This window comes from Neoarius graeffei, chromosome 3, assembly GCF_027579695.1.
Source record: "Neoarius graeffei isolate fNeoGra1 chromosome 3, fNeoGra1.pri, whole genome shotgun sequence".
Taxonomy (NCBI): Eukaryota; Metazoa; Chordata; class Actinopteri; order Siluriformes; family Ariidae; genus Neoarius; species Neoarius graeffei.
Window position 1 is genome coordinate 7,165,532 of NC_083571.1, and position 14,983 is coordinate 7,180,514.

Here is a 14,983-nt window from a genome sequence, read left to right on the forward strand (position 1 = left end):
GATACTACATCAAGCATCACGTGGTGGGCTTTCCCCATTCGCACAAGGCATTGTGGGATACAATTTGAAACGGGAGAAAGAAAAAAAATGGAGGACGTGAGTGTGCGAATGAAACATGAAAGACCGACTACAATAACAGAAAGCAAGAAGACGTCATATACGAAGGAAACACAGGACCAAACTAATAAATACCGGCACTCCGCAAGCACCTCGGTGTGATCAGCTGTTCGTTTAGCGACAGAATGATGGAACTGTCAGTGTACGGTTTAAGGTAAACCTGCGCGCACACACGGACTTCCTCTGTCTGCTTGACTGCACAAAAGTGAGCGATTTCATGCACATTATTTGCTTTAATCCCCTCAACTATTCCAGAAATAAACATACATCACAATTAGCAAATTTCAGAGGGAACTAAATTTGACCGATTTTATGAAATTGAAAAGCCGTCTCGCTTTAAACATTCTGCTCTGTCCAGCACAGACAAAAGCATGTTTTAAAAGCCCTCGCAGCTTCATCCTGCAGGGTTACATGAAAAAAAAAAGAGCATTGGTGGATGAGAGGAGAAGTACAAAAGTGGTTTAAATTAGAGCATAATGAAAAAGGCTAAAAATGTTCCACTGGAGGAGCAAAGGAGATCGAGAGGTCCTCGGATTCAATCATTAATTGCATACCTCAGTGCTCGCGACACTACAAGACCACGGAAATTTTTTTTTCTTCCCCCCTTTCAGGCTTTCAGTAAAAACATCAGCGTAAAGACCGAGCTCATTTGGAGCCGCTCAACTTGACATTCCCCTCAGTTCCAGCTCACAGCTCTCTCTTAAACCTGACAGGATATTGATCAGTCTTGAGGCTTTCTGCTTGCTCTGATGGGCCACGCCTAACAGGCAGGATATGAGCATCCATTTAGCTACACAGAAAGCATGTGCTGGATTTCCAAAGCGCCACCACTTAAAGGTGACCTATTGCACCCCTTTTCCACAAGCTGGCAGTTCTCTGAGGTCTTAATGAAATGTCTGATGGACATGTTTTGGTTAAAACAGCACAAGGATAAAACACCACCGCTCCTTCGCACCCTGTCTAAACAGCCCCTGTTCAAAAATGGCCAATTTGAACGACTATTCCGTTAAATGTTAATGACTCTTACACTGGTAACCCCACCCCCCTGCCTTCTGCTGGATGTGTTGATGTGTGTATGGCTCAAGCAGCAAACCTCCACGACTGAAAAGTGAAGCAAATGCGGAATCGCTAAAATCTACAGTTCCTTGAATGGCCACTTGAGGCTGGCTCCAAAAATGAGTCAGTTCCCATAGACCCCCTCCCCCTTGTCAAAATGTTCAACTTTACAGCAAAAACAAACACGTTTACAGCCTGGTACCAAAAAAAAAAAAAAGTTTCGGTTTCAGTAGCCAATTTCCTATCTCATGACTACTGTACAAGGGGCGAATTTCAATATAATTCAGTTGTTTAAATTATATTGAGCCATACATTTATGCATAATTTGGGCCATGGTCAAGTTGAGCGCCTGCTAGTTTTGTGTCATCTTGTTAGCCGCTAGCTGGCATTACCTCAAAACTCAAGCTAAATTCATCACAGGTGATGGATTTATGTAAATAACTTATGGAGCCTTGCCTATTTATTTTCGTCTCAGAGCTTTTCCACATGACTACACCTGTAAATGACTAATTAGTTTTATTAGATTATACTTTCTTGCCTTTCGATATTTTTGATGTAGTCATTACCAACGAAGTTTATCAGGGTCTCTCCTTCAGTAAATTAGGTTCAGACTGAATTTGACAGCTTGAGCGATAAAGTTACATTTTGGAGTTCGACATAGAAATAATATCCGTTTAGCATGAAGATTCAGGTAGCAATAGTCAATCATTGCTAAATCATGGGTTTGGTCAGTTATTTATCAAATGCACTGTGCTATGTGCCCATCATAGATTGACCATGTAACAGTAGCTTCTATCCATCTTGGCTACTCCTAGCTAGCTATATCGCTTGCAAGCTAGCTATTATCCAAGCTAACATTAGCTATTGAAGCTGGGGGGGACATCAGGGAGAAATATCACTAATATTAACAAGAATTAAGACTGAAAAGATGACACTTGATCAAATGTGTTATTGGACGGTTACACGCCCGTGATTTTTTTGGGGGGTAAACTGGCCATTAAGGTTATGGTCTGTATGTAAGGTTATGGAGTGGCTTCTTTTAGTTTAGCCAATTAGCTTTGAGGTTAGTAGGCATGTTCCAGCTGTACTATTCCATTGGCCAGGCTTCACTATCCACGCCCCTTTCTCCATTTACAGACAAGCTGGGAGTGAGGCGGAGTCAGGCGATGCCAAAATAGCGATGTCCATCGCCGCCTTATTTGAGCTTCAAACCTGCTCTTTGGAAATCCTATGAGTGACGTCACGGAGGCTTTGTCCATTATTTTTACAGTCTATGGGATGGCTTTGCATGACCATGGCAACTAGAAGCCTGCATGCAGAACCGAGGGGGTTAATCCAGCAGTCCGGGTAAAATATGAATATACCGCCCCCTGTGTAAAGAGCCAAGTTATCGGACATTGACGGCTATTTTTTTTTTTACTCAAGACTTAATATGATCAACTTGTTGTTTAAAAGAGGACTTTTCTTACTTTGGCTGCAGTAAACTCGTCAATTATCTCAGAGGAACTGAATTTGCAACAGATTCGGTGCTCAACTGAAATCATGGCCCATCCATTCGGATAGTTCTTTACAAATTTATGACATGAAAACCTCCTCTCTCCTGATACCATGGTTACCAGGACAGCTAACAATAAGTGCTGGGTAGTGCCAAGATTTGACGCAAATCCAAACCATTTTCCAGGTAAACGTATCCAAGCATGTCAACGTCTGATTCGCACACATCGCAGGAGAGCTCGATGGCTGGTTCCATTCTGAAGCTCAGATTATCTGCTTGAAACGTCCTTTCCAAGATACAGGTGCTTATGATGCAGTGAGTCATCAGTGATTGATGCAGAAAGAAATCTGAACATTTCGTATAAAAAAAAAAGAAAAAAAATATCCAGCTGTGAGCATCTTTGGAAACCTGAGAGAACTTTTCACTTCTAGATCTCTTCTGGATCATGATGTGACCTTTTCTGAGCAAACATTGCCCCTTTGCACCACCTTTGCTCAGGAAACAGCAATTCAACCACAACCTTGGCAGGAATATCTCGTGCATGATGCCACAAAGCCGTTCTCTTTGAATTTGCTCTAAAGCTAGTCATGGTACGATGCCGCCTAGTGGTCTGGAGCTCTTCGCCCAGCATTTCCTCAGGACCATGCACTATTCAGCAGGATGTCAGGTCTCTGCTCATTCTCGCACCCAAATCACAGATGGAAGTGAAGCACATATTCCCCTAGCACAACATGCTAACATCGCTAACCCCTACTCCCATTCTCCTCATGTTATTTAAAAGTGTTGATCCAATAAACAGACATTCAACTAACGATCTTTACAAAATTGTTGATCCTGCAATAAGTAGCCTCAATATCTTTCTAGAAAACTTGCATTCATCTCTTACCTCAGCTGTTAGTTTGAGTTAGCGCTAAACCACCAAAGAAACACATAGCATAAATTTTTTTTAATACTTGTCCCCCCCCATCGCCAGTATTTCCATGGACAGTTGGTATTGATACTTTTTTTTTTTTAGGAATAATTTAATTGTACTGGTCCAGATTGGGACAGCAGTCAGACAAAAACTGGACCACACACACCACCTGGATTTTATCGACTGTAGCTGGAAATTGCTATCAAAAAAAAAAAAATCACTCCACTTTTATTGTCCCCTTTAAGATTTTTGGATCCACATAAACGTGTCTACAATAAACCAGCATCTTCACTTTAATGGTTTCTCGTTTCTTTGGTCATTCACCAATTCCTAGCCAACAAAACAAGCTGATGCACGCGCATCTTCCAACACGTGCATCTTTTTGCGCTTGCTTCATGTGTGTGTTCGAGGAAGCAGCAATTCATTCAATTCGAGCTCACAACTTTGCAACAACACCATCAATTTTCTCTGAAATTGTAACCGATTCATTACTTTCGCAAAAATTTACGACGATGAAATTGTGTTCTTTATTTTTAGCGTATAAAGCTGATATACTTTGTTTAACACTTCCGTTAAGATCGTTACTTCAGTTCACTTCATCAGGTTTGCTAATTATTGCCACGTCTAACGACACTGATTCACAACTAATCACGGGGAGGGAAGGAAGGAAGGAAGGAAGGAAGGAAGGAAGGAGGCAAACACGCGTTTCCTCCCAGAGACATAAAGCCAGCCATTGAGAAAACTTGTGTATGTAAATGCCTTATTGTAATGCTTTAAAATCAATATGCATCATTAGTAACGACCAAAATAAATTATAGTAGGGAGAAAATAACTATCAAGCACAAAACTATCGATAAATCGTGGCGTCCGGACGCTGGGAAAAGGCAGCCTTGCCTCAGGGATAATCTCGCATGACGTCACGTGTGGAACCCCGGATATCCGGGTCATTTCTGTTCATCTGATACCGTGCTTGTTCAGGTCACTGAAATTGGATATTGTTGGAATCTTACAAAAATAACGATGTGAAAGAAAGCGCTGCATTGTGTTCAGATGTTCAAATCCATATACAGCAGGACATCAGTTCACGAATTTCCCAGAAATGAGACTAATCTAAAGCGACAGTGGGTGTGGTTTGTGCAAACAAAGTGGGTGGATTTTGTGCCACCTACTAATAATAATAAAAAAAAATCTGATTCATCAAGTGTTCACCACCACCAGAACGACCACATGGGGATTACTGGAGCAAAAAACAAAACAGTTTATTTAATAAATGACATTGAGCTGATGTTTGGACAGTTCATAGATTCCCCTATTATCTTACACACACTGTGCACTAGATCAGTGGTTTTCAAAGTGGGGGCCGCCAGGGGGCCTCAGAAAGTTGGAGGGACGATGACAAAAAAAATTGCGAAAAAATATACTTTTTAAAAATAATTAAATATATTTTAATTAGTTTTTTAATCATTATAATAAAATATAATTATTAATAATAATACATCGTATCGAAACGTTGTCTGCCATGCTCATCTCTCCAATTGCCTGTGACGTTGCGGTTTGCGCCATTTATCAAGCTGCTTTGCTCCTCAAGCTAACGTATTGCTAGCACAAAATGGACAGGTTTTTGAAGAAGAGACCGAAGGAACAAACCAACAGCCCTGCTGTGGAGGACACTGCTGCGAAAAAAAACCAAGTCCTGGCCAACTAAAATCCGAAAATATGAGGCAGCATACATTAAGTATGGCTTTACAGCCATACAGAAAAATGGCCATGGTTGCCCGAAATGCGTCCTCTGTCTGGAGACCCTGTCAAACGAGTGCTTAAACCCTTCGAAACTTCAGCGTCACTAGGTACAAAAACATCCGACAGATGCCGAAAAAACAGTAGATTTCTTCAGACGCAAAGAAGAGCATTTGGTCAGGCAGTCTGCTGCATTCACCCAGCAAGCTACTGTCCCCGAGCGGCCCTGAAGGCATCATTTTTAGCCTCATACCACATTGCTCGTGCTAAAACAACTCACTCAATTGGGGAAGATTTGATTTTACCAGCCACCAAAGACATTGTCCGAGAATTGCTTGGTGAAGATGCTGCCAAAAAAAAAAAAAAAAAAAACGATACTGTCCCACTCTCTGATAACACCGTGAGCCGACAGATTGGTGACATGGCTCAAGACGTATCTGCTCAGCTGTTGGAGCAGGTGAGAGCCAGCGAATACTTCGCATTTCAGCTGGATGAGAGCACAGATTTATCCAATGAGGCCCAACTGCTTGTGTACATCAGATTTATTTCACAGGAAAGATTTGTAGAGGAAATACTATTTTGTAAAGCACTTGAAAGAAGAACTACTGGGAAAGACATTTTTCAAGTTTTGGACGATTACATCGAGTCTAACGGATTGGACTGGACCCGTTGTGTGGGGGTGTGTTCGGATGGAGCCGCGACAATGACCGGGAAGATCAGTGGAGTGACCGCGCTCATTAAGCAGAAGGCCCCGCATGTAGTGGCCACACACTGCATGCTCCATCGCGAGGCACTGGTCGCAAAAAGGATGGATAACGAGAGTTGAATCAGGTACTATAGGAGGTTATACAGTTTATTGTTCAGTGCGAAAATATGTGTTGAAAACATGTTAGTTAATAATATTCTTATGCTAAACAAATGTAACAATTATTGAATATTGAATAAAAGAGAAAACATTCTAAAAGTTGATGTTTCTTTACATACTTTGTAGCATTGTCTGTGGGTTTGCAAAAGGGGTCCCGGGCCAGAAGCTAATGCTGTTTGGGGGGCCTTGGCATGGAAAAGTTTGGGAACCCCTGCATTAGCCAATGTGAGAGAGGCCTTCAGTTCCTTAGAAGCTACCCTGGGGTCTTTTGTGACCTTGCCGACTATTACACGCTTTGCTCTTAGTGTGATCTTTGTTGGTCGACCACTCCTGGGGAGGGTAACAACGGTCCTGAATTTCCTCCATTTGTACACAATCTGTCTGACTGTGGATTGGTGGAGTCCAAACTCTTTAGAGATGGTTTTGTAACCTTTTCCAGCCTGATGAGCATCAACAACGCTTTTTCTGAGGTCCTCAGAAATCTCCTTTGTTTGTGCCATGATACACTTCCACAAACATGTGTTGCGAAGATCAGACTTTGATAGATCCCTGTTCTTTAAATAAAACAGGGTGCCCACTCACACCTGATTGTCATCCCATTGATTGAAAATACCTGACTCTAATTTCACCTTCAAATTAACTGCTAATCCTAGAGGTTCACATACTTTTGCCACTCACAGATGTGTAATATTGGATCATTTTCCTCAATAAACAATCAAGTATAATATTTATGTCTCATTTGTTTAACTGGGTTCTCTTTACTTTTAGGACTTGTGTGAAAATCTGATGTTTTAGGTCATATTTATGCAGAAATATAGAAAATTCTAAAGGGTTCACAAACTTTCAAACTCCACTGTATAAGGATCCCAGTCACTACCAGAATTCTCTCCAAAATGCGATTCCATATCGAGACTGCTCGAACCACTGCTGCGCACATGAACAAAATTGATACCTGAATCTTTATTACACATGACATCATGCACCCCTTCGAGATCTTCCAGATGAGTTTCGGCAGATTCCGTGAAAATTGGCTGATTTCATTGATTTTCCATCAATTTATGGCCAGCTACTGTTCGAAAACACACAATCAACATAATGATTGCTGCTTTGTAGAAGGAATAAAAGTGAGGTTTAGGGACATGAAATTCACTTTAAAGCACTGATATTGGTGACTCCTTCTGCAAACGTTCATGTTAAATAAGCTAAAATGTCTCTATAATGACACGTTTTCTTAATCAGTTCACGTGGAGCTTCCTTCGGAACGAGAACCTACAAGCAAGTTTTTACTATAGAAATGATAACACATTAGAACAAGTGCATTCATATCAACCTGTCATCTCTGCAGCTGCGCTGCTGTTAGAAAAACAGACCTCAACAGTGCTGGGGTATACACTCACCGGCCACTTTATTAGAAACACCTGCTGCTTGACGCAGTTCTCTAAAATCACTTGAAAATCACGCAGATCCAAATCAAGAGCTTCGGTTAATGTTCACAATGTTCAAACATCAGAACGGGAAAAATTGTGAACTCACAGTGAAGTGCGACTTTCTTTCACTGTGGCATGGATGTTGGTTTGAGCCAGATGTTTGAGTGTTTCAGAAATGGCTGATCTCCTGGGGTTTTGACACACTAGATTTTACACAGAATGGTGTGGAAAAAAAAAAAAAACATCCAGTTGAGTGAGGGACAGTTCTATGGGTGGAAGGATATACAGTGGTGCTTGAAAGTTTGTGATTAGCAGTTAATTTGAAGGTGAAAATAGAGTCAGGTGTTTTCAATCAATGGGATGACAATCAGGTGTGAGTGGGCACCCTGTTTTATTTAAAGAACAGGGATCTATCAAAGTCTGATCTTCACAACACGTTTGTGGAAGTGTATCATGGCACGAACAAAGGAGATTTCTGAGGACCTCAGAAAAAGCATCGTTGATGCTCATCAGGCTGGAAAAGGGTACAAAACCATCTCTAAAGAGTTTGGACTCCACCAATCCACAGTCAGACAGATTGTGTACAAATGGAGGAAATTCAAGACCATTGTTACCCTCCCCAGGAGTGGTCAACCAACAAAGATCACTCCAAGAGCAAGGCGTGTAGTCAGCGAGGCCACAAAGGACCCCAGGGTAACTTCTAAGCAACTGAAGGCCTCTCTCACATTGGCTAATGTTAATGTTCATGAGTCCACCATCAGGAGAACACTGAACAACAATGGTGTGCATGGCAGGGTTGCAAGGAGAAAGCCACTGCTCTCCAAAAAGAACATTGCTGCTCATCTGCAGTTTGCTAAAGATCATGTGGACAAGCCAGAAGGCTATTGGAAAAATGTTTTGTGGATGAATGAGACCAAAATAGAACTTTTTGGTTTAAACAAGAAGCGTTATGTTTGGAGAAAGGAAAACACTGCATTCCAGCATAAGAACCTTATCCCATCTGTGAAACATGGTGGTGGTAGTATCATGGTTTGGGCCTGTTTTGCTGCATCTGGGCCAGGACGGCTTGCCATCATTGATGGAACAATGAATTCTGAATTATACCAGTGAATTCTAAAGGAAAATGTCAGGACATCTGTCCATGAACTGAATCTCAAGAGAAGGTGGGTCATGCAGCAAGACAACGACCCTAAGCACACAAGTCGTTCTACCAAAGAATGGTTAAAGAAGAATAAAGTGAATGTTTTGGAATGGCCAAGTCAAAGTCCTGACCTTAATCCAATGGAAATGTTGTGGAAGGACCTGAAGTGAGCAGCTCATGTGAGGAAACCCACCAACATCCCAGAGTTGAAGCTGTTCTATACGGAGGAATGGGCTGAAATTCCTCCAAGCCGATGTGCAGGACTGAACAACAGTTACCGCAAACGTTTAGTTGCAGTTATTGCTGCACAAGGGGGTCACACCGGATACTGAAAGCAAAGGTTCACATTTTTGCCACTCACAGATATGTAATATTGGATCATTTTTCTCAATAAATAAATGAGCAAGCATAATATTTTTGTCTCATTTGTTTAACTGGGTTCTCTTTATCTACTTTTAGAACTTGTGTGAAAATCTGATGATGTTTTAGGTCATATTTATGCAGAAATATAGAAAATTCTAAAGAGTTCACAAACTTTCAAGCACCACTGTAGTAACTCATAAAATCACCCTTTACAACTGTGGTGATTAGAAAAGCATCTCAGCAGAAAAGCAACAGCAGAACACCACATTGGGTTTCCTCTTGACTGCTCCTGCAGCGAAGAACAAGGATCTTAGAATCAAGATCATGTTCCTATTGAAGTGGCCGGTGAGTGTAAATGTAAACTAAATAACCCCGAAGAAGTTGAGCCAAAAGACTTGAAGGTAAGTGTTGAGTGCTTATTTAAACGCTTCATTACGCTTCCTCAAAGTCGTTTCCTCAACTCCCAGAGCACTAATGAGCCGCAACGCTTAGCCGAGCTTCAGTCCACTCAGCATGCACAGGATGAGCGCCAGGTCTTTGGGACGTCCGTTTCACTGAGCGGTCATTCTTCTTCAGTGATCATAGTCTCTGATTAAAAGTAGAATTTGTCTTTTCTAAACAGAATATGTATTAATTTTATTTTAAATTGGGGGGTGGCCTTTTCTCCGAGGGCTGTTATCGGACTTGTATGTATGAGGCTTTCTGCCCACTCGAAACACCTCCACGTGGAACAGTGATGTCTGATCTCAAAATTAGCTCACTGTGACACGTCTGACATTCCATCCAACAGCCAGGAGGATATTTTATATTTTAAAAAAATAAAAATGGTTAGAAATGCAAATTTAACCTGCTCTCAGAGCCATCTCAAAAACAGTGAGAGAGGTATGAGACATTTTCTTGCTTTAATGTGTAGAACCGCATGTGCGTGCAGAGACTCCGAGGGGAAGGAACCCGAGTCTAAAGGTAGGTCTGTACCGGTAACCATGGTGACCATGTGGAAAATAACCAGTGAACAGCTGAACCGGGGTGGGGAGGTGAGGAGTGAACTGACATGAAGTTTTCTTTTTTTTTTTTTAAACCTTTGTTTTATGTTTAACTTCAAGCTTTAATTATTAATCATTTCCAGACATCATAAAATCAGTCGCACGTTTTTGTAAGGTTTTGAATCTTATATTTTTTATTTAAAAATATCAGAATATTAATAATTAACATTACAAATTATTTTTACTTGAAGGCACGGCACTTTAACATGAATGAAAAGAAAGGAAGTGCATGCGTCTTGGTGCTTGCAGAAGTGAAGTGCTCACTCTCTCCATACGAGAGTTTGCGCAATATCTTTACATGCACATAATTCATGGCACCTTGCTCTCTTTTTAATGGACACGCCTACTAATACTTACAGCTCAGACGCTCTTTCACACTTTAAACACCATAGCATGTTATCAATGCTCGGTAAATAATAAAATCTCCCTGGGGGCGTCGTGGCTCAGGTGGCTAAGGCGCCATACCATAAATCCGGGGACCCGGGTTCGATTCCGACCCGAGGTCATTTCCCGATCCCTCCCTGTCTCTCTCTCCCACTCATTTCCTGTCCTGTCTCTACACTGTCCTATCCAGTAAAGGTGAAAAAAAGCACAAAAAATATCTTTAAAAAAAAATAAAATCTCCCATCACTCAATATATTTTCAAGGTAAAACTATCGGAAATGGGAAAACTTGCGACTTGCAATGATTCGCATTTTTTAAAAACAAACTGTTACGTCCTTGGAGGTATGACTCGCAGTTGGGTGTGGGTATGGCGTCAGTGTTACTGGTGTGTTCACACTGCTGTTTTGTTTTCCTGAAGTGAGCCGTATAGTTGTAAAGGTGAAATGTTGACATGCTTTCAGGCTCCTCATCTTCGTCACGTCACTACCAACCAGGCCCACGTCAAACATCGTTCTTTGTGGCGACATGTTTTTAAATCTCAAGTGTTTACTTTCAGGCCAGAAACCATTTTTGTAACATATATTTTTCTAATGTAATATATTCGCAGAGGGAACGAGCCTGTTCTTCTTATTTGGGAGTTTACTCAGTTTGTTTGGGAGATGGTTCACTTTATCATTTTTTTTTCTTTTTTGGTCCAACTATCAAGCAATTTAGCTTGCCCCTTTTGTAAAGAGATGTTTTACATGGCTGTGATCATTCCTGAAGAGATCGCATCAGTAAAAGAATAATCGAACACTTCAACTCGAGTCTCATGTTTCAGGTCTGGTGGTTGGTGAAGGTTGGGAGGACATTGGGTGAGACACTTGTTTGTCTTGCAGCCAACCATCACTGGGAGGTCGTTAGCATCATAACTCTGTTGGCCAAGCTTTTCAAAAGCTCGTGTATGACTGCGCAGAGTGGTCGTTTATTCATAAATAGTGAACAGCATCCTGAAACCATGTTCTGGAGAAGTCATCCTCATGTTCTGCCAAACCGTAACATGGTCACTTTTAACCTGATTTAATAATTCAGAAATCTTTATAAGAGTAAAGAGTGAAGCAGACCTCAGGAGATCATCTGCTTCATGCCGGGATCTGAGAATTCCAGACACACTCAGCAGTCGGTTAATTTACTCCGGATCTTTCAGAGATGTGATGCAGTCGGAGCGGAGCAGAGCAGAGCAAAGGAAACCTGACGGTGGAGCAGATGGTCCTGTGCTCCAGCACTGATCTAGAACAGGTGGACCAGAACCTATTCTGTTAATCATTGGAGAATAATTCATGAGGATTGACAAGAAATGTAGCTGTCGTGTTTTTTTGTTTTGTTTTTTTTGGGGGGGGGGCATTTAATGCATCAGGTATTCTTTTATAATCTTACACATGTTCATTATGTACAGAGTCTTTACTTTTGGATATTTTAACTTGTGGTTGTGTGCTCGTTTTCATCATCAATCGACTGCTGTCGAGATAGACAACACAATGCTCTGCCATAGAAGCCCATCAGACATTGCCCGAGCCAATTCCTCAAAGACTAAACTGAAGTCTCTGGATAAAGTATCAGGGAACATTAAAAGATCTATTTCCCCTTTTTTGGAGGTAGACCACCAGATTCAAGCTGCCACCAAAGCTTTTGGCGCATTACAAAAGCAACTATGGTCTCGCCATGGCATCAAGAGAACCACCAAGTTGAAAGTATACATCCGTAAACATTTCAAGAAATTGGCCAGGTTACAACTCCGACACCTGCGTCAAATCCTCAAAATAAGATGGCAGGACAAGGTCCCCAGTGTAGAAGTCCTCAGGCAAGCCAGTGCAGTGAGAGTGGAGGCCCTGATCACAGCCTCCCAAACACGCGACTGCCCAAGGCTGTTTTCAATGGAGAACTGAGCCTTGGAAAGAGGAGACAAGGAGAACAGAAACTGAGGTACAAAGACATCTTGAAGAGGAACATGAAGAATGCCGAAATTATTGATCAGACGTGGGAAAGGGATGCCTCAGATAGAGCAACATGGCGATGTGTAGTTAAAAGCTCAGTGTCCGCAATTGAAAACAAGCGTCAAAGGGAGTATATGAAGCCAGGCGTTCCATAACGACTCAGCCAGGATGTTCGTGCCATCGCTGCGGACAACTCTGTCGCTCTGGTGCGGGCCTTGCGGCCCATCTGCATTTCTGCACATCTGAATGAAGCAGTCATTGCTAGCGATGAACAGCCGATGATGCCTAGTCGTCTGGCCCCTCCTGCCCAACCCGCTCAAGACTGCTGTCTGTCCTGGTTCCCTGTTGGTGGAATTACCTTCCCATTGAGGTCAGAACTGCCGACTCCCTGACCACCTTCAAGTGCAGGCTGAAGTCCCGCCTCTTCATGACAACAATTTCCCCTTTTTGGGCACAGTAGTCATTCTACGGAGATGATTTGATCTTTTGCCCGGAAACAATGGCCAGCGAACATAGCTCTCCTTTGTGCTACTGTTCTAGTGATGGACAGGACTTCACTATAGATCACAGTTTTGGTTGGGTGGTCTTTCCAGGATAGGTTTTAGACCCGCATTAGCAGTCTTGTGTATGTGCCATCAAGGCGTTTTTCAAGTTCTTTACCAGTGGTCCATGTTTCAGCACCATAAAGTAGTATGCTTTCAACACAGACCTGAAAGAAGCTAGATTTGGTGATGTCCGACTGCCATATTTATGCTCCGATTTAATCTGGAGCATGCGGCCCACGCTCGACCATTTCTTGATATAACATCCTTTTTACCATCAGCAACAAAAGATCCAAGATGTTTAAAGCAGTTCACGTCTTTCAGAACAGAACCATCTCTTGAGCAGATTGGATTGTGGTCCCCATCTTCATTTATTGCCATGCATTCCATCTTCTTTGTATTGCGCGCAAGACCAACTTTCATTGCTGCTTCTTCGAGAGACAGAAGGAGCTCCTGTGCTGATGTCAGTTGCTCGACTATAAGACAGGCACGACAACAGCAAATTCTTATTTCAGCTGAAAGTGAGCCGGGGGTCTTATGTGACCAGTATAATTATTATAACCTTCACCACATTATCATTTTACTGAACCATCACCATTGTTATGAGAGACAACTAAATTTTGCATCACACCATAGTTCTATTTTACGAAAAGCAAAATGGAGTTATTAGTTCTGCTATGGAAATCTAAGCTAATATCATATAATTCCTTCTGAATGAGCTCGTCTATCTGCTATTGGTGTCAGGGGCACGGATTCCGTGTTATCCGTAACTGCTGATTCCGCAAGTGTTCCCCAATGGTGGACATCATGAGCATCGTCGGTCTTCGACTTTGTTTTGAAAAACGATGATCCGAGAATATAGTTTGCTCGTCTGAGAGAAAATTTTTGTTGTGCTTCATTTTTGCATGTTCTGCGATTGTAACACATCCTTGACTCCTATAATTTATCAAGTCAGTCAGTCAGTCAGTCAGTCATCGCAGAACATGCGTAAATCTTTGCCGAGACAATCGGCTTTCTTGACAAGTTTCTCCGGGATTGTCTCTTCTTTGCTACCGATTTTCATCTCTATCATTACGGTCTTTTGCATCCGTTCCCACCTAAGTTTATTTTTAACGTCCTTGTCGATTTCAAGAACTTGAAACTCTTGTTCTCGCGTGAGAGTTTTCGCCAATTTCGTCTTTAGATTTCAGCTGAAAGCACGGTCTATCGAGTCGCCATTTGCAATAGTGATATTTATGTATCAAGACTGCTGATTGGCTCAAAAGATCAAAAGATAGTTTGGGTCAGCCAATCACTCCATGTTTTACAAAATTTATGGCTTTCCAAGAGGTTTTCACGTTACAGAAAGAAGCGATTTGCTCTGAATGTTCCCCGATTCACTTCTATGCTAAGACGGACTTGGCAAAAATCAAACCTCACCCTCGTCCCTCAAATTTTCTCCTCAGATTTGGATGATTCACAAGAATGACCCATTTGGCGAACAAAACCACGGAAAATTGCCATCCCTGATAAGAGTAAGGTCATCAGCATAGTCTAGGTCAGTGAGGTGCTTACAGCTCTGATGACCAGATCATCTGCCAATACCGAGATCCTTATGGCTGATGGGGTCAACTGACTGTTTTAGGACACAGTCCACAGCGATGACGAAAAAAGGAGCGAGCGCGTCACCTTAGAGTATACCTGCTGTTCTTGGAAAAGCCTTCTTCCAGAGTCTGGACAAAGCATGATGGGTTATAACTGCAATCGTCTTGACCATCTCCTCCAACACTCCATAATTGAGTAGGATGTGGAGCATCACTTTCATGTTCACATTGTCAAATGCTTTTAAGAAGTTGTTGACAAAACACAAGTGATGCATTCTGAAGATCATAATGTTCGTTTTAAAGCAGGCTGTTTATTCCATTGAATTTGATCATATAATAAAACA

The 14,983-nt window shown here is 41.8% G+C and overlaps 1 protein-coding gene across 5 annotated transcripts in view; it reads right to left on the bottom strand.

Annotated features, from left to right (window-relative positions):
* The window catches only part of rgs6 (regulator of G protein signaling 6), a 239,399-nt gene that overhangs the window by 207,715 nt on the left and 16,701 nt on the right, over positions 1–14,983 (bottom strand). The window lies entirely within an intron of this gene.